Below are 24,216 nucleotides of genomic sequence, written 5' to 3'. Positions count from 1 at the left end.
CATTGAGTACCTTTGTTGAGACTAGCAAGTTCTTAGCCCCTTCTCAGGCTGGCTTCCGCCCCCTGCACTCCACCGAGAAGGTGGTGTTATCCGTGATGGACACACTCAGAGAGGGGCTGGACTCTAATCTCCCACAGGCGCTGATCCTTCTCGATCTCTCTGCCGCCTTCGACACGGTTGACCACACCATCCTTCTTTCCCGTGTCAAGGCGGCAGGCGTCAGGGGTTCCGCCCTGTCCTGGGTTAGATCTTTTCTCAATGACCGCACCCAGGCCGTTCACTTAGCGGACTTCTCCTCTACAGCTCACAAGGTACAATGCGGTGTTCCCCAGGGCTCTTCTCTCTCCCCTCTCCTCTTCAATCTCTATAACGTTCCTCTTATTTTTGCGTTACAGCAGATGGAGGTCACAGTGTTCAATTACGCTGATGACCTCCAGCTTATCTTTAATCTATCTGACTCCTCTCTTTCTATTTCTAACTTCCAGTCAGTGATGGTATTCATCAGGGATTGGATGAATTCTAATCATTTAAAACTTAACCCTGACAAGACCGAGCTTGTCCTGACTGGTGGGAAACTTAACCCTTGGTCCTCTGTTTTCTGGCCCCCCTCGTTTGGCCCCCCCCCTCTTCCTTCTTTCTCTGTCAAAACCTTGGGGATCACTCTGAATCAACATCTTACTTTCCATTCTCATGTGAGCACGGTGGTTTCGGCCTGTTTTTTTTTAATTTTACGTACCATCCGCAAAATCTCACGTTTCTTTTCACCGTCAGCCCTCAAACTTATCCTTATGGCGATGGTCCTTTCACGTTTAGATTATGGTAACGCACTCTACAATGGTGTCCCCAATTATGCTTTGCGCCGACTCCAGCTTGTACAAAACCAAGCGGCCCGTCTGGTCTTTGGTTTACCCAGATCCCAGCACATTACCCCCGTTCTGTGCTCCCTCCACTGGCTCCCAATTAAGGAGAGAGCTCTGTTCAAACTCGGCTGTCTCACTTTTCAAGCTTTGGCCGGAACAGCCCCGGCTTTCATAACTTCCCTCATTCACCCTTATGTTCCCAGCAGACATCTGCGATCCTCCGCCCTCTCTCTTCTGGTTGTCCCCCGCTTTAGGAGGAAGAGGTCGGGAGGATGCAAGTTTGCTGTCCTTGCCCCATCCTTCTGGAATTCCCTTCCCTTACCCATTCGTTCCTCAGCTTCCTACATTGAGTTTCGAGGGAGACTTAAAACTTTTCTTTTCCTGCAGGCATTTCCGGCCTGAGCTGGCTTCGAGTGTGTAATTTGAATTTGAGCCATCCCACAGCGCCATGAAACCGCCTGGTATACGTGCGCTATACAAATATGTTTAAATTCAAATTCAAATTCAAAATTCAAGGTCTCACACTTGTGTTGGGTGGAGAGTGGACTGTGAAGACCAGTTCGCGGCAACCCCCGGACTGGCAAGGTACATATAACGCAGCCGGTAGACACCAGTTTCACGCTGCTGGCTGACGTGGCGCATTCAGCGCTGACACCCTCAGAGGGCTGAATACTTGCAGCATACTCGCTGGGAGCCGCTCACTGCAAAGATGGGCAGAGTGGACAGAGCTCAACCAAAACTGTTGTTTGAGCACAAACGACCGAAGTCTCGTGACACCTCTACTGAGGACGCCGCTAACATGCATGAGCTGCCTGCCAAAGAGTCACAACCTGATATCCAAGGAATGTTGGTGACTATGTAGAAGAGCCTACAGAACGGTATCTCAGCTCTGGGCACCAAGATGGATGCACTGTCCTACAGGATGGATCGCATGGCAGAGAGGCTTCATAGGCACGCTAAGAGGCTGGATATGTCAAAGCGCAGGCTGACAGAAGTGGAAAAAGCGCACACCACCTTGGACACCGACCATAAACAACTCGCTCATTTATTTTATTTTTCGACGACTCTTAAGTTATATCAGGCAGTAGCGGGCCTTTATTGCTGCTATTCTGGGGAATTGCGATGCATTCCCCCAGACATCATCCTCTATCTCTCTCCCATATCTCTCTGCCATCTACCCTTTAGGTGCACTAGGTCTTCTTGCGTGTTTCTAAATAGTGTCTGATGCCTTTGTTTGAACCTGAGTGGCATGGGAAGATGTAGCTTTGCCCGCCATGTACCTATGGGAAAGATCAAGGACTTTTCCCTATTCATTTTCAGCCTAGAGTATACCCATACTTTGCAAGGATTTCACCCACTCTCCCTAGGCTTTTGTCAGGGTTCGCTAAGTACAACCGGACATCATCTGCATATAGCGAGATGTGTTCTTCCCAATATGGGTCCCAACTCCAACATCAGCGACCAAGGGCAGCCCTGTCTTGGTACCCTCCGAACTATCATGTCCAGGAAGAGGGCCCCATTTACCTTGAGCGGTGCTCTAGGATTTGTATAAAGTGAGCGTAACGAAGCCCATCTTCTCAAGGATGGCGGATAGGAAGGGCCACTCCACCCAGTCAAAGGCCTCATGAGCTTTGAGGGAAACCACTGCCAACAGCACCTCAACCCTTCTGTTGGGTGCAATATTATTATGGAGCCTCTGAAGATTATGGGTCTGATTCACTAAGGGCCTTTGCACCGATTGTGGAGACTGCGCAGTCATGGCAGGGGCCCTGCACTCGTGGTGGGACCCCCATTCTGCAATTACCCATTGTGGAGGTCCTGCCATGAGTGCGCAGCCTCAACCACGAGTGTTGAAGCCCTTTGTGAATTGACACTTAAGTCTTGTAGATCTATGAGGCATAAACCCACTTTGGTCCGGATAAACAAAGTCCAATGTAACTCTTCTCTACCAGTTGGCTAAAGCCTCAGCCAGAATGTTGGTGTCTGTATTGAGGAGGGAGCTAGGGCTATGGGAATCTCATTTGTTTGGTGGCTTCCAAGGTTCAAGGATAGTTATCACCGTTGCCGTCCTCTAATTGTTTGGGAATACCCCAGTCCTGTGAGCCTCCTCATATACCTTATGTAGTGGGCTACTATTTTAGCAGATAATATCCTCATGAGCTCCACTGGAGGTCCATTTGTGCCCTGAGCTTTCCCACCGTACAGCTGTGAAAGTGTGGTTCATATCTCACCTTCACTCAGGTCTTCTTCCAATTCTAGTGCTTTCTGGCTCTCCAGTGTCCTACAGGGGCTGTTCTTGACAAAATCCTGAATATCTAAACCCTGGACTGGCAGCTTCCCCGAGTAGAAGCTCTGCAGGTACTCCACCTTACTTATGTTTTTCCTTCGCTTCCTAAAACCATCTCTCCTGTGGGTGTTATAATCTTGCTAATCTGTGATTTATCTGTGTCCCTGGCTGCGAGCTATGCTAGAAGCGTTCCCGTCTTGTCTCCCGCCTTATATATCCTTCTTTGTCTGGCTGTGCATACTGTTTAATCTTGTTGGTTACTAAGGCTCGATATTCCTCCACTTTTCAGACTAATTTATGGGTAAGGTCTTCAATTGGGGTGTGGACGTGCTTGTCCTCTTGTAGCTGGAAATATATTTCTGATTCCAAACATTCCTGCTCTCACTGTCTTTTATCTCCTACCTCCCCCGAAATTATCTCTCTCCTTATTGTGACCATATAGCCCTCCCACCGGGAGCTATGCTGTCAACTGAGTCATTATTTTCTGCAAAATATATATATACATTTATTTTGTAGTTTTATATAGCTCAAACTCGACCCGAAGATATCGGGTATCAGAGCACTTTACACAATCACCAGTTTTGTTACAGAGGGACACATTTATTTTTGGTAGGGACAGGGAGATAAAGTGATTTGCCCAGAGTCACAAGATGTTGAGCATCATTGACGAGACTTGATGGAGCGCATATAGCACTCTACTTGTGGTGGTGCATCATACTCATAGTTTAACACACCAACGTATATTTCCAGTATCATTTTGTATTATATTAAAATGCATGTATTCCTCACGGTGTCAAAGAAGTGCAGTGTGCACATTATAGATGTACTTCACATGTAATAGCATATCATCTTTATTTTATATGCACCTGTGTGTGAAGACACTATGTTCATATTAATATAATCGCGTGTTTTAAGTTGTCTGTGGTCTAGGCCCGAAACTGCAAGATATATATTTTATGATTCTGACCCTTTTCAGAATCCCCAAGGGCGTTTAATTTCATCTGGGCAGCGGTGAGACGAGGTACATCTCGCAGGAGATCTGTAACGATACCTGCTGGGAAAATGGGAAAAAGGGTAGCCGCTAGCAGAAATAAATCAACATGTGAGCCTCCAAGAACAGCGATAGGTAAAGTGCTCCAGAGGGCTATCGGGGTGGTGTCCACAGAAATAGAGCACACGGAAAGAAGGCTATCTCTTACCCCAGATATTTTCCTACAAGAGTCTGAGGCGACCCTGTCACTAATTACCATTAAACACCGGAGCACTTACGATCTGGGTGGGCACGTATCTTGGGTGCAAGGCCGAGCAGTTGATAGCTCCCAATAATGACATCCAATGTGTTTTGCTGTTATTCACTGACAAGAAGGAAAACGCCCTAATCAATGTCTATTCAAGACCCGTGACCAATAGACTAGACTCTGTCACCATAGACCATCTTGGCCACTATATTCCAACCCTGGATCCAGCAATTTTGATGATTATAGGAGGTGACTTTAATTGTCAATTTGAGCCTCTAACTGACAATTCCCAGGAGGCTCCCTCAGAAGAAGACCTTTACTAGTCAATTCCTAATCCGCAGATCACCCCAATTAAAGCCTGGTCCCCTTTAGCTATGCAAATTCACTCATTTACGCTGTCACACTCCCTGAGGGCATGCAATGGGAGGACTAAGTCTGACCTTCCTGGTAAATTTACATTTAATAGACATGGCCAGCTCTCGTTAATTGTTTATATCATGGTAGAAACGAGAACATGGGAGAAAGTTCAAGATTTCTATGTACAACAGAGGCAGGATAGTGATCATAACGCTCTGATTGTAACCCTGAAGCTGGGGAATCTGGGCACACCTACCATCTGTCCATACCCAGCAACTAGCTCTGGTGCTCTAGTAACCACCAATAACCGAAGGAAAGTTAGATGGAACCGTGTTCAGCAATCTCCCCCTAAATTGGCAAAAGTCTACCAGCTTGCAATACCCATGATAGCCAGAATGAGGGAGTTGGGTCAGGTGGAGGTACTCGCAGGGGATAGAGATAAAGCAAAAATAATCCATGAGGAGCTAGTAGCAAATTTGACCAATCTATTTTATCCGGAAACATCAAGGAGGGAAATAGATCGACCTAAATGCTCCTGGTATAACAGCAAATGCCGCAAAGCAAAACAAGAGCTTGTGCAAGCGGTGTAAGCCAAAGATAGGCCAAACATTAAACTAGCCAAAATTAAGCATAGGAAGATCCTGCAGCAGGAAAAGAAAGGATGGGAAACAGAAAGGTGGGAGGCCTTCAGGATTGCCCCGAAGGACAACAATTTCAAACTGTTTTGGAGGCTAGTTAGCTCTGGTGAGGAGGGGGGGTAACGGTAGGCTATAGAGCCTAATATAGAGCCGAAGCATGGGAATTACACTTTGGGTCCCTGTATGACTGTGAGGTGAAAGGTCCCTCAAGTCTAACACCTTGGAGCACTGCCAGGAGGGTGGCGGGAATATTTCGTTGATGGAGGTTCGAAATGCTATTATCAGCTTCTTCCCCAATAATAAATATCCATAATTGGAATTCGGAGTTTGTGGTCCTTAAAGCATTATGAAATTGTAAGTATAATTTGACATGTTGTGCTTTCCCTCGACAATGTTAGTAGGCAAATAAAAGACCATCCGAGCCGAACTTGAATAATAAGACGAGGCTTAAGTTTGGCTCTATCAGACTCGAATCCTGCTCCTCCAGCTTTGAGGTCGACCGCTCTAGCTGTAATGTCACATCCTCTCCCCAGAGAGGATTCTGTGGCCCATGTCAACTTTGAAACCTTTAGGGGGCTTGTGAGGTGCCATGCCGCTATTCGAAATGTGCCTGTCTCCCCCTTTGAACATGATATGGCAAATGTAATATCCAAAGGGGGTGTTCACCGCATCCTATAGTCGACCCTAGTAAATCTGTGGAGACTCAGCCTGGGGCGGAAAAGTAGTCTATATTGGAATGCTTGTTATGGATCCCTGGATTAGAGTAGCCCCACACTGACCATGTAGAGATCTCCAAACAGCTGCCAGACCCAGCGCCTGGATAAATCCTTCAAATTTTTCTACATGGGATTGTTACACCTGTCTAACGTATGTTTGGTCCAGGTGTGGGTTCATAATCATATTAAAGTCGCCCCCCAAGAAAGCTGTCACCTGTGGTATGTCCTTAAAGTCCTTCCCAGTGTATGTAGTGTATCTGTTTGCAGCCCAGCGGGTACATACACAATAATGAATGACAGGGTCCCACCCTCCCAATCTGTCAGGACCACTGTATACCGCCCCAGGGCATCCGTCCACACTCACACCACCTGGAGGGGTAGGGAATTTTTCACTAAGATCTGCACCCCTCTGGAGCATTTAGTAAATCCTGCCTAGCCGACCACTTTATATTTTCCTCACCCTAATGCTGGTGTATGATTACCCGTCAAGTGTTTCTCTTGTAAAATGAACACATTTGCAGAGTACCTCACAAGCGCTTTCACCACCAACTCTCATATAATTTTGTGGCCCAGGCTATTAACATTCAGTCAGTCAGTCAGAAAACTTTATTTGCATCGTTTTTGGTGCATAAAAGTACATAAAAAGCATACATCACAATTAATAAGCACAACTATATGTCGTAGGACGGATGTATGACGTTACAACGCATACTTTTACAACGCATACCTTTACAACGCATTTTTTACAACGCAACATCCATTACAACACATTCCATTACAGTGCATGTCATTAGAACACATTTTTAAAAACTACCTTTACAACACATTCCATTACAACGCATACTACCTTTACAATGCATACCATTACAACTCATACCATTACCTTGCATGTATGGTATGTATTGGATAGTGTAGGGGTACAAATTACTATTCTAACTCCAGGGGGGTGCAACAGTAGGGTAAGTGTTGGATAGTGTAGGGGTAAATATTACTATTCTAACTCCAGGGGGTGCAACAGTAGGGTAAGTGTTGGATAGTGTAGGGGTAAAAATTACTATTCTAACTCCAGGGAGTGCAACAGTAGGGTAAGTGTTGGAAAGTGTAAGGGTACTATGCGTTGTAATGTTATGCGTTGTAATGGTATGCGTTGTAATGACATGCATTGTAGTGTTATGCATTGTAGTGTCATGTGTTGTAATGGTTGCGTTGTAATGGCATGCGATGTAATGGATGTTGCGTTGGGAAGTTTTGTTGTAATGGTAGTGCGTTGCAAAAGTTGCGTTGTAAAGGTTGTTTCCCTGTAGGACAATCAAATGAAAACAATTATCTAAAACCATCATAAAACAAGAATGAAAACCCAATCCCTTTGTCTGATTAGTTCCGTAATTCATATATAGTTATTTGATCATCGTAAAACCGTTGAATAACAATCTGGGAATCTCATAAATTAGGATAAAAAACATCTAGGGCCTTGTAATTTATACTCCAATATGCAAAGCTTCTTTAAGTATTATCTCAACTAGCCGTGGTGCATAATAGGGGGTAATCGACAGTCAATACAGCTAAAACAACTTCACAGGGGACCTTAACTAATCATTTTCACAGTCCAATTCAACAATATAATAGTGTGCATATCCATCCCCATTGACACATACCTATTAGCCCGCTCGTGCCGCCCAAATTTTATCTCGGTGACCCTTAATGCTGTTTCACCAAAACTAGTAACATAGCTAACTGTTGCACTGTTTCCAAACTCCCACCCCACCCTACCTTACCATTCCAAGGTCTTAAAACTGGCTGCCCCCCAGCTCATGTTATTTCTATTGCCTCAGCAGTACTTAACATGTATCTAACACCATCAAAGCCTAATGTCCTGGACACTGTGCTAACAAGGTGGCTTCCATGAGGAATGGTATTAATCCATCTCACCTCTCTCTTCACAATGCATGGCCTCCCATCCGAAGGAGGGAACAAATCTCCAACCGCCTCTGCCCATCAGCCACCAAGTACCCAGTAGCTGGTCGGATTATTTGCCCTGAAGTCATTGGTGTCACCACCGGCAGATGCAGCCCCCCCTCCCCGGCCTTCAAATCTGAGTGTTCCTCAACGGAGTCCTCTGTGCTGCCCCGCAGAGCTTCCCACCTGGTGCCAGTATCCTGGCTCCACTGTCTTTTGGAACACCGGTGCAACATTTGCCCAATCTAATTCTGCCTGGTCCCTGGACAGACACTTTTCCATAAAAAGCAACGCAAATATGAGTTGTTTTGTGAATCCTAAAAATGTTTTTGCATCAGTATTGCATTAAAAAAGTAACGCTAACCAGACACTAAACCTTTGAGCATCTGGGCCCATGGGTATTGAATTGAAATACAGAATTTGCGAGTATATGTCAAGATGAATTTTTTTATGATTGACATTCAGTTTTGAGAAGTCTGAAAAGGATTTAATATTGAAGTGAATAAATAATAAAATCATGGTGTCATGAATTCCTGCATGGATCTAGGGGCCAGATGTAGGACCGGTATTTGGTGTTTGACATGTAGGGGCCATCATTTTACAGAATCGGTAAATTTACCGAATCGGTAAATTTACCGATTCTGTAAAATACCGAATCGGTAATTTTACCGATTCGGTAAATCCACATGTAGGTGACACTCCTAAGAGTGCCACAGGCCCTTAAGAGTCGGTATTTTACCACCCAATCCTATTGGGTGGTAAAATACCGAATTCAGGTGTGCATGCACACCTGTGCCATGTGACACACAGACATGCCCTTAGGGCATGTATGTGTGCCACATGTCACACATGCCTGTACTTGGGGTGCTAGAGGGTGTCAAAGTGACACCCCCTGCACCCTTGCAGGATTCGGTATTTACCGATTCGGTAAATACCGAATCGGTATTGCCCATTGATTCCTATGGGCTTCAAGGCCCATAGGAATCAATGGGCAATACCGAATCGGTATTTACCGATTCGGTAAATACCGAATGTTACCGATTCGGTAATTCCAAAACAAGAATTACCTACATCTCCCTCCTTCATATTTACCGATTCATAAATACCGAATCGGTAAAATTCGGTATTTATGAGTCGGTAAATAGAAGTTATCTACATCTGGCCCTAGATGTTTGCCTTGAAAGAATAGCCAAAATGTTACTCCATGTTGAATTCGGCACTTTGGCACTTTAATAGATTAACTCCTAATTTTGGAACCAAGACTGGGAGTTGCATGGATTGGAAGCTGTGTCTATATATACTACGTGAAAAGTTCAATGGACCAGATCCCTAATAAACTGTACATTTAATCACCAACAGCAGAGACAGATGTGGAATGGCAGTTTAGCACTTTGGAATCAGTTAATTTATATTCTGCCTGAATACTAACATACCCTGGTTCATGTACAATTGAGCACAACAACACATTCAAGCTTTGAGTTGGATTAATGCATGGTGGCACTTTAGATTTGCACTTTTTCGCATGCTTTTGAACTAACACTTCACTTATTATGAGAAGAAGGAGATTGAACCTGACCCAAACAATCTTTAAAAGACATCTTTGTTTTGTGACTAACAACAGCCATTACAGTAAAATAAATTGCACCTTTTTTTCGCAATAGCTAAAAACAAAAAACAAATTTAAAAATCCATGGTTTTAAAATATTGACTGTAGGTAAAGTACCATACATGTGCAATGACAATATACTACAAGATCTCTCTGTCAAATTGAATTGAATTAATGAAGTTGATAATTTTACTGATTAAAGAGCATTCATTTGTATTAAAACAATATAATAATGCTCATTTCATGCTCATAGTCCTAATTTCTTAAAATCTGCATTTAGAAAGTTGTCCTCTGCCAAGTAAATTTGGGGCAACATCAACACAAGGGAATTAGACCGTCTCTATAATAGCTGCAAAATCTGGTGGTGGAATGGAGTTTCATTTGAATTTGATTTCTCATTCATCAAGCATGCAAAGGCGTAGTTGTTAAAGTAACAGCATGATAAGAAGCAAAAAGGCTTTTAGCTTTATTTTCCTTCAGCAAAAAAACATGATCATGAGCACCACAGTTCTCAAGCTCTCTTGCACAAAATACAGTAAAAATTTATGTTTTTCTTTGACAGACTCTTAAAAAGTGATTTGGAAATAAGCTGGTCCCAAGGGCCTTCCATTTTCAGATTCTTTCAGTGCTTGACTATTGTACTGTGCAAAGGTGCATTGCCTTCAAGGGTTGCCGGCACGGCTCACGAGTTGGGGTGGCTGGCGCGGGTGGGGAATTGGGCTCACAGGCTGCTTAAAAAAAAAATTAAAATAATTAAAAAAGTACTTTGCAGCCGCCGGGTCCCGCGTCTTCTCTACTGCTCGCCTGTGTCCGACTCCAGATCGGAACAGGAAGCAGGCAGCCAGGCTTCCACCCCTAAACAAATCACAACGCTCCAATGGAGCGTTGTGGTCTGAGCGCTGTGACACGGCACTCAGCCAGGGGCTGTAGGGGTGGGCATGTTCTCCATACAGGCTGTAATGCAGTCTTCATGGAGAACAGGGGAGTGTGCATGACTGTTTTGGGAGGCCTGAGAAGGTCAAACAAACAGTCACTGCGCACAGGAGTGTCTACCACTCCTACCCTGCAGCTCCACCCCTCCCCCTCATGCACTGCCGCAGCAGGAGGAAAAAATAAAATGATAATACCATTCCTTTATTGTCATTTTATTTTTTCTTTCTTTACTGCTCCTGGCAGTGGGGCGATGCTACTCCTCCTTGGTGAAGGAGCCGCCACTGGTTGCCTTGTGTTATTGGACTGTCATAAACGCTTGGCATAAAATACCTTTAAGTGTGTTTGTTTTGGCTCTTTTCATGTTAAACCTATATCTGACCTGGTCACCTTTTGCTCCTAATTCTTGATCAACCAATCCAAATTCCAGACGAATTTGCACAGGACTTGACGATTGTAGCAGGGCAAATATCATTGTAAAAAGTTTGCTCCATTCTGCATTCAACCAAGCATTGAGTTTTTCCGAAACGGCTTCCATATGATAGGTTAGCTTTTGTATTTATTTGGCTTTAATAACCTTAAAGAGCTGCATAATGGATGGGCCATCAAATTGGATGGTTTTAACACAGCAGATCTCAAAGCTATGTACTTTCTTTTTAGCCTTGACAAATGTGCTTCATGATCGCCTTTTACATGCAAAGTGTCACCCAGGTAGTTATAATAAACCACCTTTCACACTCCAGGCCATGACATTGCATTTTACTGGACCAAATGACATTATTTTAGTTTTTTCATAGTTAATCACAATTTGGTTGTTTTCACAATGCTTCATAGACTCCTCAAAGTGCGCTGAAGACCAATTCTGATATATTCCAAAATCACCATGTTGTCTGTAAAGTAGATAGTAAATGCACAATGGCCATTTAATTTACGTGGGCAGGGTCGTGGATTCAAGAGGGTCTCCTCCATGTTATGTTATGTTATTCGCCATTTGTAGCCCGCACTGATACTCGGAAGTGTCCCGGTGTGAAAGCCTATTCAGAGGAGAGTGGAGGTGAATGCCGAGGCAAAAAGACTAATTAAAAAGCAAGGTTTTTAAGTGCTTTTTAATCAGCTTACAGTCATTGTTGTTCCTAAGCTCGAAGGGTAGGCTGTTCCAAGCCATAGCCGCTCTAAAAGAGAGGGAGCTACCTCCCATTCTGGCGAGACGTTTGCGTGGAATAACAGCAAGACATTGTCCCTTGGAGCGGAGATGTCTAGATGGCACATAGAAATCAAAGCGCCTCCTGAGATACAGAGGTCCTGATTTGTAGAGGGCACCATGAATAATGGTCCGTGCCTTAAACAGAACTCGCTGGTCAACAGGAAGCCAGTGCAAATCATGAAGAAGATGCATAATACTGGAACTACCCGGGATACCGAGTAGCGTTCTAGCGGCCGCATTCTTGATGATCTGTAACTTTTTTAGCTGGTAGCCGGGGAGCCCGATGTAGAGGACATTGGCATCATCCAGCCGCGAAATAATGAGAGCGCGGGTCACCATTTCTTTTGCCATTTTAGGCAATAGCGGCAGAAATTTCTTAAGGAGTTTCAATGTGCTGAAACACCCCCGTCAGTTAATTGATCTGTGACAGAAATCTGAGGTCCTCACTCAACCAGACCCCAAGGTTTTTACTCTATATCAGTATTATGTAAATTAAAAAGCAGTGGAGCTCGTACAAACCCTTAGTTAAATCCTTTCTTGGTGATGTAAGTCTGAAATATTGAATGGTAGGAAATAATAAATAACATGGGTGACAGGTAATCAACCTAGCCGAGGTGTGTGAGTCAGCTAGCCATACCCCTACCAACAGAGGCTGATTATGCACTAGGATTAATATTGTGCTCAGAGGAAACAGTTTTCCAACACAACTTTTATTTAAACTTGGTAATAATACATATTAGAACATTGGTATGTTAAGAACTCCGTTGAAGTTGCTCTGTGGTTATACAAGTTGGTATAAGCCTTCTGCTCCAACATTCAAATGTTTGTCTTTGTCTTTCTCCCTTTGTAATTTAAAACAGGCTATTCTTAGTGGGTTGAATACTCTAATAGCCTTATAGCCCTTGTGCCTCTGGCTATATGGCGGCTTGGGCATATAACTCGGGTTCAGGGCCTTTAAAAACTGGTGTAACCTTCAGCTGTGAGCTATAAGGTCATTGAGTATGGTGACAGTTAGATTTTTGGACCTTCCGGTTATTAGATTTAATGAAATTTTTCCACCGCTGTTGCAGATTTCTAACTTCGAGACGATTAGCTATCGAAACTCTAATTACCTTCTGGGTTCTCCTGGATACCCAGGAGATATTTTTTCATTTGATCTTGGCACCATATTTGTGTCTGGACTTGTATAATATGCATTCAGATTCAACATTTAAAGATTGTCACTTTTCACGGGTAACTATATCATTAAACGTATTAATCACTAGGGGCCCGATGTAGGTAAATCCCATTTACCGATTTTGAAATACCGAATCTTACTGATTCGGTATTTTAAAATCGGTAAATGGGATGTAGGTCCCAACATCTGGATTCGTTACCGAATCCTTAACAATTCATTAATTACCGATTGGGTAAATACCGAATCGGTAATGCCCATTCTTTCCTATGGGTTTTGAAGCCCATAGGAATGATTAGGCATTACTGATTCGGTATTTACCCAATCGGTATTTAAGGAATTCACAAGGGTGCAGGGGGTGTCACTTTGACACCCTCTAGCACCCCCAAAACGGCCATGTGTGCAATGTGGCACACAGACATGCCCTAAGGGCACGTCTGTCTGTCACATGGCACATGTGTACATGCACAGATGTGCATGTACACAGGAATCGGTTTTTTACCATGGATTTGTATTCCATGGTAAAATACCGATTCTGTAAGCCATGTGCAGCCGGAACATAGGCTACCTACATCACATTTTCGGTAATTTTACCGAATCGTTATCATTACCGAATCGGTAAATTTACCTATTCGGTAATGATAACGAATCGGTAAAATTACCGCAAATGTGCCCCTACATCTCCATGGCCCTTTACCGATCGGAAACGGCCGAAAATCGGTATTTTCGGCCGATTCCGATCGGTAAAGGGCTACCTACATCGGGCCCTAGGTCAGCTGGGCTTTGGATGAGGCGAAATCTGCTATGGCTCACTCAGCCTGAAACACATATATCCATACTGCATTCCAAACTTGCTCTGAAGTTGTTAATAAAATCCTTGATTCTACTTTCAGAGCATGTTCCAGTTTTAGGTTATCCAAGTTTAGTTGTCCAAGATCAGCATGAACCATCTCTACACTGCATCCACCACACCACCACTGTTAGAAAAAGAACACAATATTGTTGGGATGAACACAAGAGAAAGGGGTTGGAAACCAACAATAAACTGAAATAACAACCTAAAATGAAAAGCTAAAACAATTTACCAAATTAACAAATGTGACGATCCACTATCCTCCAGAGTTCCCACTTGGACCTACAGAACGAGTAATCATAAGGCAAATGTTAGTGAGATAGCAGGACAGTTCTATCACCCAAAACGGACACTGACAGATACTACCTAAAGGGTACTTAGAGTTTTCTAAAGGAAGGAAACAAAATACTGTGCATACTGTAGCATACAGCTACAATAACTACAGACACGTGGGGTTACCTTAACTGGAGCTTTATTACACACTTCTTGCTCCTACCCTGTCCCTACTCTAACTGTCCTTGGTTCCTGTTCTCCGGCTCCTCCTGTTCCTGCTCCTCCCTCTGACTCCACCCCCCAACCACTAGACTGCATCCCACAATACTACATCTCCCCCTTTCTTAACAAAATGAGCTTAATGTCCTCAGTGTTCGTAGTTCTTCAATCCACCACACAGGTCGGCGGACAGCCTGTTCTTCAAGCCTCAGTAGTGTTGAATCCGCGGTGGGCTTGACATTGGTCAATCTTCCTGTTGTCTTAATCGGGGCATTCTTGATCACGTTGCGTGTGAACTGTCTGCTCTCACCTTCCGCGGTCAGTATGTCTCCTTCCAGTGGTGTAGCTACTGTTAGTTCAGATGCTCGATCTCTTTCATGAGTGAATAATGTTCTGGTCCTCTTCCGAGTACCCGCATCTGCTTTTACTTCCGTTTGTCTTGTCCGGATGAGGGCAACACTGTCCTCCAATTCAGGGTCATGTATATCAGACAGTGTGGTGCTATCTGAGGAGACTGTCTTGGCTTGATTCGATGACTCATTCACAGCCTCGGGTTGTCTGGCCGACTCGTGAGCCGTCTGTGCATAGGCATGTTTCTCTCTCGTCTGATGGTCACTCTTTACTGACGCGTCCGGTTTTCCTTGCGGAGTGACTGGCTGGTCCCTTCCCGTCCGGTGACCAGGGTCCACTGTCTCTGTTTTCCCTCTGTAAGTCCTTTGAGTCAGCCTCGCGGACCCCTTCAGGGGTGACGGTGTCTGATCTGGGTCCAGATGTACTTGTGACTGACCTGGCAGGTTGTCTTGTGGCATGACTGAGTGTTCAGAGTCCTTAGTGTGTGACGTGTTGTTCTTGACGTGAAGGATGTCCTTTGGTTCCATGGTGCGTTTGGGTGGTTGACGCCATGACTGTTGTCGGGACCATGACTCGGTCAACTCACGGGATTGAACAGACGAGCCCTCTGGGTCAGAGAAGTCTCTTGTCGACTTCCAGGATCGGACAGACGTGCTCTCTGAACCAGAGAAGTTTCTAGCCATAAACGTGCCTTCTAGGTCAGAGAAGTCTTTTGTCGACTTCCAGGATCGAACGGACGCGCTCTCTGAATCAGAGGAGTTTCTGGCCATACTCCTTTTGAAGCGTTCCTTTGAGGGTGTATCGGGTGCTGGATGTCTGAAATAAGTGGGCCTTGATGTGTTGTTCAGTGACTCAGGGTTGTCTTTGAAACGATTCTCCGGGCGCCTTCGTCGACTCGTCTTTGGCATTGTTTCATTCGAGAAGTTGTTCAGCAACCACGTGCTTGTTCTTTGTGTTTGCTCTTGAGATTTTCCATCTTTGTCTTTCTCACATGTCAACGACGTCTTCTCAGTTTCTTCGTTGTCCCCGGTGTCATTGATGCGTTGGTCTTTTCCTGTTCGTTGATGGGGAGGGTCGGTTCGTCTTATGCGACCTATTTCTTCTTCCCACTTGTTTGGCGCTCGGATACCCATGATGTGGGTGTGATGTGTTCTCCTGCTGGATGATGTTCCTTCAGACTCATCTTCACAACTTGACGAAAAGTGGTTCTGCGCTGACTTCCAGTTTTGACCATTTTGAGCTTTCCTTCTATAGTTTGTCTTCCTTACTCTCTTGTTGTGTAAGTTGCCATCTTGTCCAGGGGTGCGATCTGTCCCACTTGACGCTCCCTCCTCGTCAGACTTTGAATGGCATCTTGAGGGTGACGAACTCCTTGAGGTTGTCCTTTGACTGATTGACTCGGAGTATTTCTTGTCACTGTGTCTCTCCCGTTGGCCAGACTTTGGATGATACCCTGAGAGTGAAGAACTCCTTGAGGTTGTCCTTTGACTGATTGACTCAGAGTATTCCTTGTCATTGTGTCTTTCCCGTTGTCTTTTCATTGGTCTGCCTTCCCTCTCTTTATTTATTGTTTTGTCTGTTTTCCGAGTTTCATCTGTCCGGGCGACTTGATAATTTGCCTTCAGACTCGGGTCCCTTGATTTGTCTCTTGCCTTGACGTGCATTCCAATTTCAGCCTTCCTGATTATTTCTTCTAGCGACCACTTTCCTCGCAAGATCTTGAGCTTTGTGTCGGGGTTTGCGCAGCCCTCAATTATCCGGAGTCGAACTGCGTCCTCGTTCGTAAAGGTGTTGAAGTGGCAGCCTTGCACCAGGTTTTGCAATCGAGAGATGAAGGTTGGCAATGGTTCACTTGGTTCCTGCCGAGCTGTGTTGAAAGCGATGCGCTCTTGATCCACTTCCGCTTGTGCGGAGAGACGGGCACATAGCTTTTCTTGGAGTCTTTTATAGATTTCGGTGTCCTCTTTGGAAAATGTTTCGATTGGGCATCGGCCCTCTGGACCCACCAAATGGAGGAGCAACATTAGACATTTCCTCTCTCTTTGTTCACCATTGGCATCCAGGAAGTCACCCAATGTCGCCAGCCATCGGTTCTGTTCAAGACACAGACTCCAGGTATCATACTGCATTCCTGGGGGTGGTGCTCTGAAGCACGGGTTGCGTCGGTATGCTACTTCTTCCTTCGCCATGAGAAGAGGGTTCTGATTGGTTGTATTCAGGCGGGTTGCTCACTCGGCTTCTCGTAGTTGTTTTTGAGTTAATCCTCTTTGGTCAAGGCCTCGGGTCTGGTCATCTGCTGGGGCGTTACTAATCCTTGCAACCACCACCGTATGCGCCAGTGACTAGAACTTGGATTTCCTGCGTTCCGAGATGTCCACTACCCAGCCGCGCTGTGCCGGTCGCAGGGCTCCTTCTCCGCGGTGAGGCTAGTGCAAGTCCTTTAGTCACCTCCGTGTATGTTGTGCTTGTTTCCGGGACCGTCCTTCGCAGTCTTGCCTTCCTCTGAACCTCGTGCGGTTCTGTCCAGTAGCTCCTCCCCTTTACGCTCTTCGGTATGTGTTCATCATCACCTCTGGAGGTGCTCGTGCCGGTTCGCTGTTTCTCGCTAATGTGTGTTGGTTTGCTTTTCCAGTGCTTGTTGGTTTCTACTCGCCACTGCTTGTTTGTTGGTTCTTGACAGTGCTTGTTTCCTTCGATTGGCCAATGCTTGTTTGGTCTTCCGGTGTCAATGCTTGTTTGTTTGCCAGTGCTTGTTTTATTTCTATCGCCAATGCTTGTTTTATTTCTATCGCCAATGCTTGTTTTATTTCTATCGCCAATGCTTGTTTGTTGCCAATGCTTGTTTGTTCTCCGCCAGTGCTTGTTTCTGTTATGTTCGCCAATGCTTGTTGTTAAACTCAGCTCGCCTGACCTCAAAATGGCCGCCTACAGTTTGCACAGAGAGGATGTCCCAAAAGTTGCCTGACTCAAAGATGGCCGCCGTGGTTATCTGCAGGCACTACTTTCTCTCTCTTCATTCAACCTGATTCTTCACACGGGACTCACCGGCAGTTGCTTGCAGGGTCAGCATACTCCAGATTTGGCTCCCTCTGATCACTGCTACAATCAGGTGAGGTTGGGGTGGGCTCCCGCCTTACTTTGCAGGGTCCTCGGCGGTGACTTGCCAAGTCTCACGCATCGGGGGTGAGGTGCCAAAGCTCACGCATCGGGGGTGAGGTTTTCCGACGTCGGACCTCACCCGGGCTCAAATTTCAGCGCGCTCAGCAGCGCTTAGCAGTAGACCTTCGTGGGGCGATCCACCCCAGGATTCACTCTTCTCTGGCCACTACAGTCTTCAGGTTGGGTTGGGGTAGGCTCCCAACTCACTTTCGGAGTTCCCGCTCTCCGGTGCCGACAGCGTGCCAAAGCTCACGCATCAGGCGGAGCTCGCGTTTTCGGCGCGAAGGCTTCTTCTTTTCTCGAGCGCTTCAGCGCTCGTGGTAGCGGCTCCCTCTGGGCTCCCACAATGACAGGAGGGGCAGGGTCACCTACTATTTATCTCTCCTTTGGCTGGCAGCATCACCTACAGCAGCAGACTTTCTCTTTTCGACGCTGCAGGGGACAGGGTGTCTTCTTGGGGTTCTGCACGCAGTGGGCTTGCTTATCCCATCCTCGTCGCCAGTTGTAGCATCCAGCTACAATAACTACAGACACGTGGGGTTACCTTAACTGGAGCTTTATTACACACTTCTTGCTCCTACCCTGTCCCTACTCTAACTGTCCTTGGTTCCTGTTCTCCGGCTCCTCCTGTTCCTGCTCCTCCCTCTGACTCCACCCCCCAACCACTAGACTGCATCCCACAATACTACACATACTAATCAAGCACTCCTTAGGAGGGGCACCACACTATGACTATGATGTGTACATACATTACTTGCCACTGCTCAACATCATACAGATCACAACACATAGCTTGTGTAGAGTATCAACCTACGTACATAATAGATGCATGATCTCCATTAGTATGCTGAGAAAGTGCACATTGATATTTAGTGTCTCTCCTCATATGATAGAACATGAGTTGCACAAAAATAAAGAGTTCCTAGGGAGGTTGAAAGAGAACACAATACACACAATAAACAACAAACTTAGCTGTGCAGCTAAATAAACCTAGCATAGCTGTATATATAATGTTCGGCAGCTTGAATGTGCAGAGTTCCCGCCGGCGGTGAGAGGCACCAAGCTTCCCTTTATCCAGGTTCGCTGTCAGAGCCCCAAGCAAGGCGACAAGTACCTCCCAATGAGCACGGGGAAGCAGGATTAATATCAAAGCGGGAGAGCTTTTAAATAGAGTACTTATCCTATCCACATGGAGACATGTGATCTAAATTCTGAGGCTGGGCAAGAGATGCGTCAAGTCTGGATTCCTGGATGGGAATCATCGAATGTTCAGGAGCCATGCTACCTATAGTTCAGAGTTTTAACATGGACGCGGAGACTTTGAGGTCTCGCAAGATTTTGTTAGGCCGTCTTATGTTGTTCTCATGGATGATTTGGCAGCTGAGAATGACTCACTCTAATGTTGTTGTTGTGGATGACTTGACAGCTGTTATAGGGTTACCCCATTACACGTAGTGGATGATTTGGCAGCTGACGATGCCTCACCAGTTTTCTGCATCCCCGTCTCATGTGGATGTATGTCATTACAACGCGGTGTTTACACCGCGCTGCCATTACAACGCAGTTATCCCAACGCAAGTCGTTACAACGACTTGCGTTGGAGGGCGCTGGATTGTGGATTATTTTAATTTTCTATTCCAACTCCAGCCCACGTAACAGTAGGGAAGGTGTTGGAATAGAAAATTAAACTATTCCTTGAGCAAGAGCGCCATCCAGCGCAAGTCATCGTAATGACTTGCTTTGTGATGGCTGCGTCGTAAAGGCCCCGCGGTGTAAACACCGCGTTGTAAAGGAGGTTTCCCGTCACAGGTTGTTGTGAATGGCTTGCCAGCTGAGGATGCCTCACCAGTATTCAGACCCGCTTAATATTCTGCCCAAAAAGGTGACCTAAGGTGTCAAGCATCCTTACTTCAACTGTTGAAGAAATCTAATGCTGACCCAGCTGTGTTCAGCAACTTTTGACCAATTTCCCTTCTGCTGGCACTCTCCAAAAAATCTAGAGAAACTGTCTCAGCGACTGCTAGCTGATTTCATCAAGTTGAACGGCCTCCTTCATGACGCTTAATCTGGCTTAAGCCCTGGACACAGCAGGGAGACAGCCTTGGTAGAAGTGTCTAAATATGTCAGAATGACTATTGATGGTGGCGCATTGGCTACGTTAGTCCTGCTAGACCTAGCAGAAGTATTCAACATGGTTTCACAACCGATAGTACTGGAAAGACTAAGTCAGTTTGGCGTTCGGGTGGCACTTTACTGGATCCGATCCTAACTTGAAGACCATTCCCACCAGGTCTTTTTGTGGCCATTTCAAACTACACTAAAACCTTTACTGTGTAAAGTGCCTCAGGGCTCTGCTCTGAGCCCGTTGCTCTTTAATATTTACTTGGCACCACTGTCGTCGTTCATTACATCATGGGGGGTGTAGGTGGTCTCTTGATGATACTCAGTTGGTGTTCTCTTTTAAAGAACAATCCGCTGATGCCTTCTACAAATTCAAGGACTGCCTGATAGATATTTCCAGATGGATGAACAGTAACTGTTAAATACTGATAAGACTAAGGTCTTCTTTTTTAGTCAGGCACCTCCTCCCCCTTAGTGCTCATGGTTGCCCACAGACCTGGGACCCCCGCTGGTTCCAGCGGAACGCAGCAAGAAATCTTGGCTTCAAATGGGAGACAAATCTATCGTTCATGGCACAAGTATGGCAGATTTCTTCAGCATGTTTTGGGAAGCTGAGAATCATAAGGAAATTCCTCCATCTGCTCCCGGAGGAGAGCCGCAGGATCACAGTAATTGCACTGGTGACCTCACAGTTGAATTACGCCAAGAGTTTATCTCGGTAGCTGCCAGCTTACCTGATTTATAGACTACAGATGGTTCAGAACACTGCGGCAAGGTAAATTTACCAGGTCCCCTTTCATCATCATACCTCCCCTATCTTAGACAACTACATTGGCTCCCGGTGGCTAGGAGGATACAATTTAAGGCGTTGACATTTGCTTTCCAAGCCATGGGTGACATGGGCCCCGGCGACCTTAAGCATAGGCTCAGTCCATATCGACAGGAACGGACTCTAAGATCCAACTACCAGTGTCTGCTCTGTGTACCACGATATGCCAAGACACGACAAGGAGTCAGGTCTTTTTTGGTCAGGATCTTAAAATTGTAGAACTATCTGCCATCTTATTTGTGCCAGAAAGAATTGGAACATAAGTTTAGGAGGACCCTGCAAGAGTGGTTTAACGTTTGTTGGCTGCTTTACTGCTGTAGTCTGCGCAGCCCCGGGACACCTCTTTTTGAGGAAGCTGTGTGCTTTATAAATACCTATTGTATTGTATTGTATACCCTACATAGCCAAGACCATGATGAACTGAAAGTGTGTTCAGACGGCCACATGGGTGCACATGCGTAAAGTGTGGATGAGAGTGCGGAATGCCAAAGAAGGTGGCAAGAGAACTGCAGGTTTGTAGGCAACGGCCACCAGTGTGATTCCTCAGCGACAAGTATGGTGGCCATCCCTGAATCGCTGACACCTACAAATGTTGTATAGCTAATGTATTTCACTCAATGCAACAACCTGAATACGAAATTCGAGACCAGATCAGATGGTCACTCTCAGTCTGCATAGGGAAACACTTATACTTGTACAAAAGATATACAGAGTTGCTGTTAAAAACAAATAGTCAATTACATTTATGGGATTCTGTTCCACTCATACCTTGTCTGAGATTCACAGAATGTAGAGCTGGGACCTGCCAAGATGGCCTTAGTCTATTGATGATAACAGCAGTAGATTTTGTATTGACGTCACCACTGAATATTGTTTACTTATGCTGAACCTTCTATATCACATAGCAAATGAAATCAGACGGCATTTGGGAATAATATTGCTCTTCCAGGACAGATGTAAGAATTAACAAAAACAATAGATAAACTAGCCTATGCATCATGATGGAAGTGGAGGTGAAGTAACAGAAAATAGTATTAAGAAAATTTCAAAGGTGAAGAAATCAGATTCAGAGATCTACCAACACATGTTTACATACCAGCCCCCTTTACATCTGCCATAAGAGGAAAGCAGGGCAGAAGATGAAAGGGCCAAATAGTTCTGTAAGTTAGTATATTCAAACAACCAGGTCAACCATATGAAAATAATATCAAACTCTGAAGAAAATTCAGGAGAGAACAACTACCTATTTCCCTCCTAAAAACCAGCATTATTGCCGTAGCCCAGGGCCCATGTATTCAGATCTGATCTAGCATAGCGTTCTCTATATTTAGGCTCTGGTATAATTCTTTATCAATTTGCTCCACTGGTCACATGGACCTTTTATTGTTGACTGAATGCTTTTGAAGAATTTAGCATCCACACATTAGCATTCTCCCCAGCCTGGGCACTTGTAAATGACAGTGTCTGACTCGGAGGGTAGTTTTACTTGTCTTTATTCATCAGTGTGGAAACGCGAACGCAATTCAGCCCCTTCACTTTCCCTTTTAGGCACTACTAATAAAAGAGAGACCCAAGACGTTTGCCCCGTGGAGCACTTGATGATGTCGTGCTTGAGTCAGGAATCAAGTTCTTTTTCAACAGCTTCTTGCAAGTGAAAAGCAACTCGTCTATGCCACAGGATGAACATCTTCATTTATATGTAATTGTACTTTCTGAGGCGTGAGTTTCCCTAACCCATGAAATAACGAAGGAAACTGACTTACTATTTCATGATGTGCATTCATGTTGTAGTTCACTGAGATCAGTCCCAAATCAGAAGCAATGTTAAAACTGAGCAGGCAGGCACCTGAATTGGTACCTTGAAGTACATGAATGGGTGCTTGTACCTTTGCTTTCATGTGCTTCATTTAAGCAAGAAAATAACCTATACTTTTTAGTGGTGTCGATGCCGCCCATGTACAGGCTTTAGTTTTCGATGGTGTAAGATATGGCAACAGAAGCAACTCTTGATAATTCTCCTCAGGCATTATGTTTATCGACTCACCACTATCAATCATGAAAGGTATCGAACAACCGTTTATTTTTAATGAGATCTTTGAACAATGTTCGAATATCTATGGTGCTTCTTCATGTTGACTCCTCTTTATCCAGTGTTTTTTCTCACATGGGACTACATAGGCATGTCTTTGTAAACATTGACATTGCACAACTATTATTATCACTTTAACTGGAAACTGAGGCTGAGAAACCCTTTGATGATGATTTAGATGATGCTCAACATCGTTTGGTGTTTATTTGTCTCAGGTGTTGTTGCCACTAGGCCTGGTGGGCATGCTTTGAATGCAACTTGTGGAGAGTCCGGGCGGCCATTTTGTTTTTGCGCAGAGACGCACTTGTTCTCTCTTTAGACCTGCACACCATCACAAAATCGTTCGCATTGACCACAGCCATTGCAAATCTGTCCGATAGCAGGACAGTTTCCTCCATGTGGAAATGACTGTCCGCACCTAAGGCACAACTTCTTTTTCTAGGGAGACACAGCTCGGTGTCTCCCGTCCTTTGGCCTTGTCTTACTTTTCATGACGGATTCACATTGTACACCTCCGGCCTCAAGGTCAGCAGCTTGTTGATCAGCTCACTCCTCAGCTCTAGCAGCTGCAAGGACTCTATCTAAGCATCTCTTTTAGAATTAATCTTCTAAATGAATCTGACAGATAGACATCAAAGACTCTGAGACGTATAGCTCGCTCATCATTAAACTTGTTGAATATACAGTGCTTGCTGAGCTTATCCAGGTCCTCCTCAAATTCAATGATGATTTCAATCACTTTCTGTTGTTCCTGAACAAACACATATCTTTCATAGTCTGTATTTGGCAGTGGATTGAATTTGAGGTTCTTGGATGATTTGATTTGGTCATACATAATTTCATCAACTCAGGGTATTTTCTTTATGATGTCTTTTACACCATCGCCAGCAATATTTTTTAAGCACTTTATAATCGTTTTGTCATCACTTGCTTAGTTGGCATCAATGAAATCTTTAAATGCCTCCAACTACACAATCCATAAGCCAATATTTTTCTTTTTGGCATTATCAATACTGGATGGTGGTTTTTAGAACGGGCAGCAGTGTTACCACTGGTGTACAGCAGTGGTCGCTTGGTCAGGGCTTGATAATATGGTTCAGGCAACACATTTCTAAGGCCTTGGGAAGTTCTGTCCTCTAGGTCATCTCTAGTACTCACAGGAAACTAAGGAAACCTGGCTTTTGACTTATCCTCCATTGAAAAGAATGAACTCTTATTCTTTTGAAGATCTATGGATTTGTTCTGACCCCACTTGGCAGTCTGGTGGGCCTGCTGCTATGAACAGCTTTGTAAGCACAACCCCAAGACTTTCTTCTGGGGTTGCGATGCCTGTCTCTGAGGTCATACAACTCTCTC

The 24,216-nt window shown here is 44.9% G+C and overlaps 1 protein-coding gene across 1 annotated transcript in view; it reads left to right on the top strand.

Moving 5' to 3' along the window:
* Positions 1-24,216, top strand: part of PDE1B (phosphodiesterase 1B) — a 1,091,117-nt gene that overhangs the window by 750,898 nt on the left and 316,003 nt on the right. The window lies entirely within an intron of this gene.

The sequence above is a fragment of the Lissotriton helveticus genome, chromosome 1_1, assembly GCF_964261635.1.
Source record: "Lissotriton helveticus chromosome 1_1, aLisHel1.1, whole genome shotgun sequence".
In the NCBI taxonomy this organism is placed as follows: Eukaryota; Metazoa; Chordata; class Amphibia; order Caudata; family Salamandridae; genus Lissotriton; species Lissotriton helveticus.
This window is presented reverse-complemented; position numbering and strand designations above follow the sequence as displayed.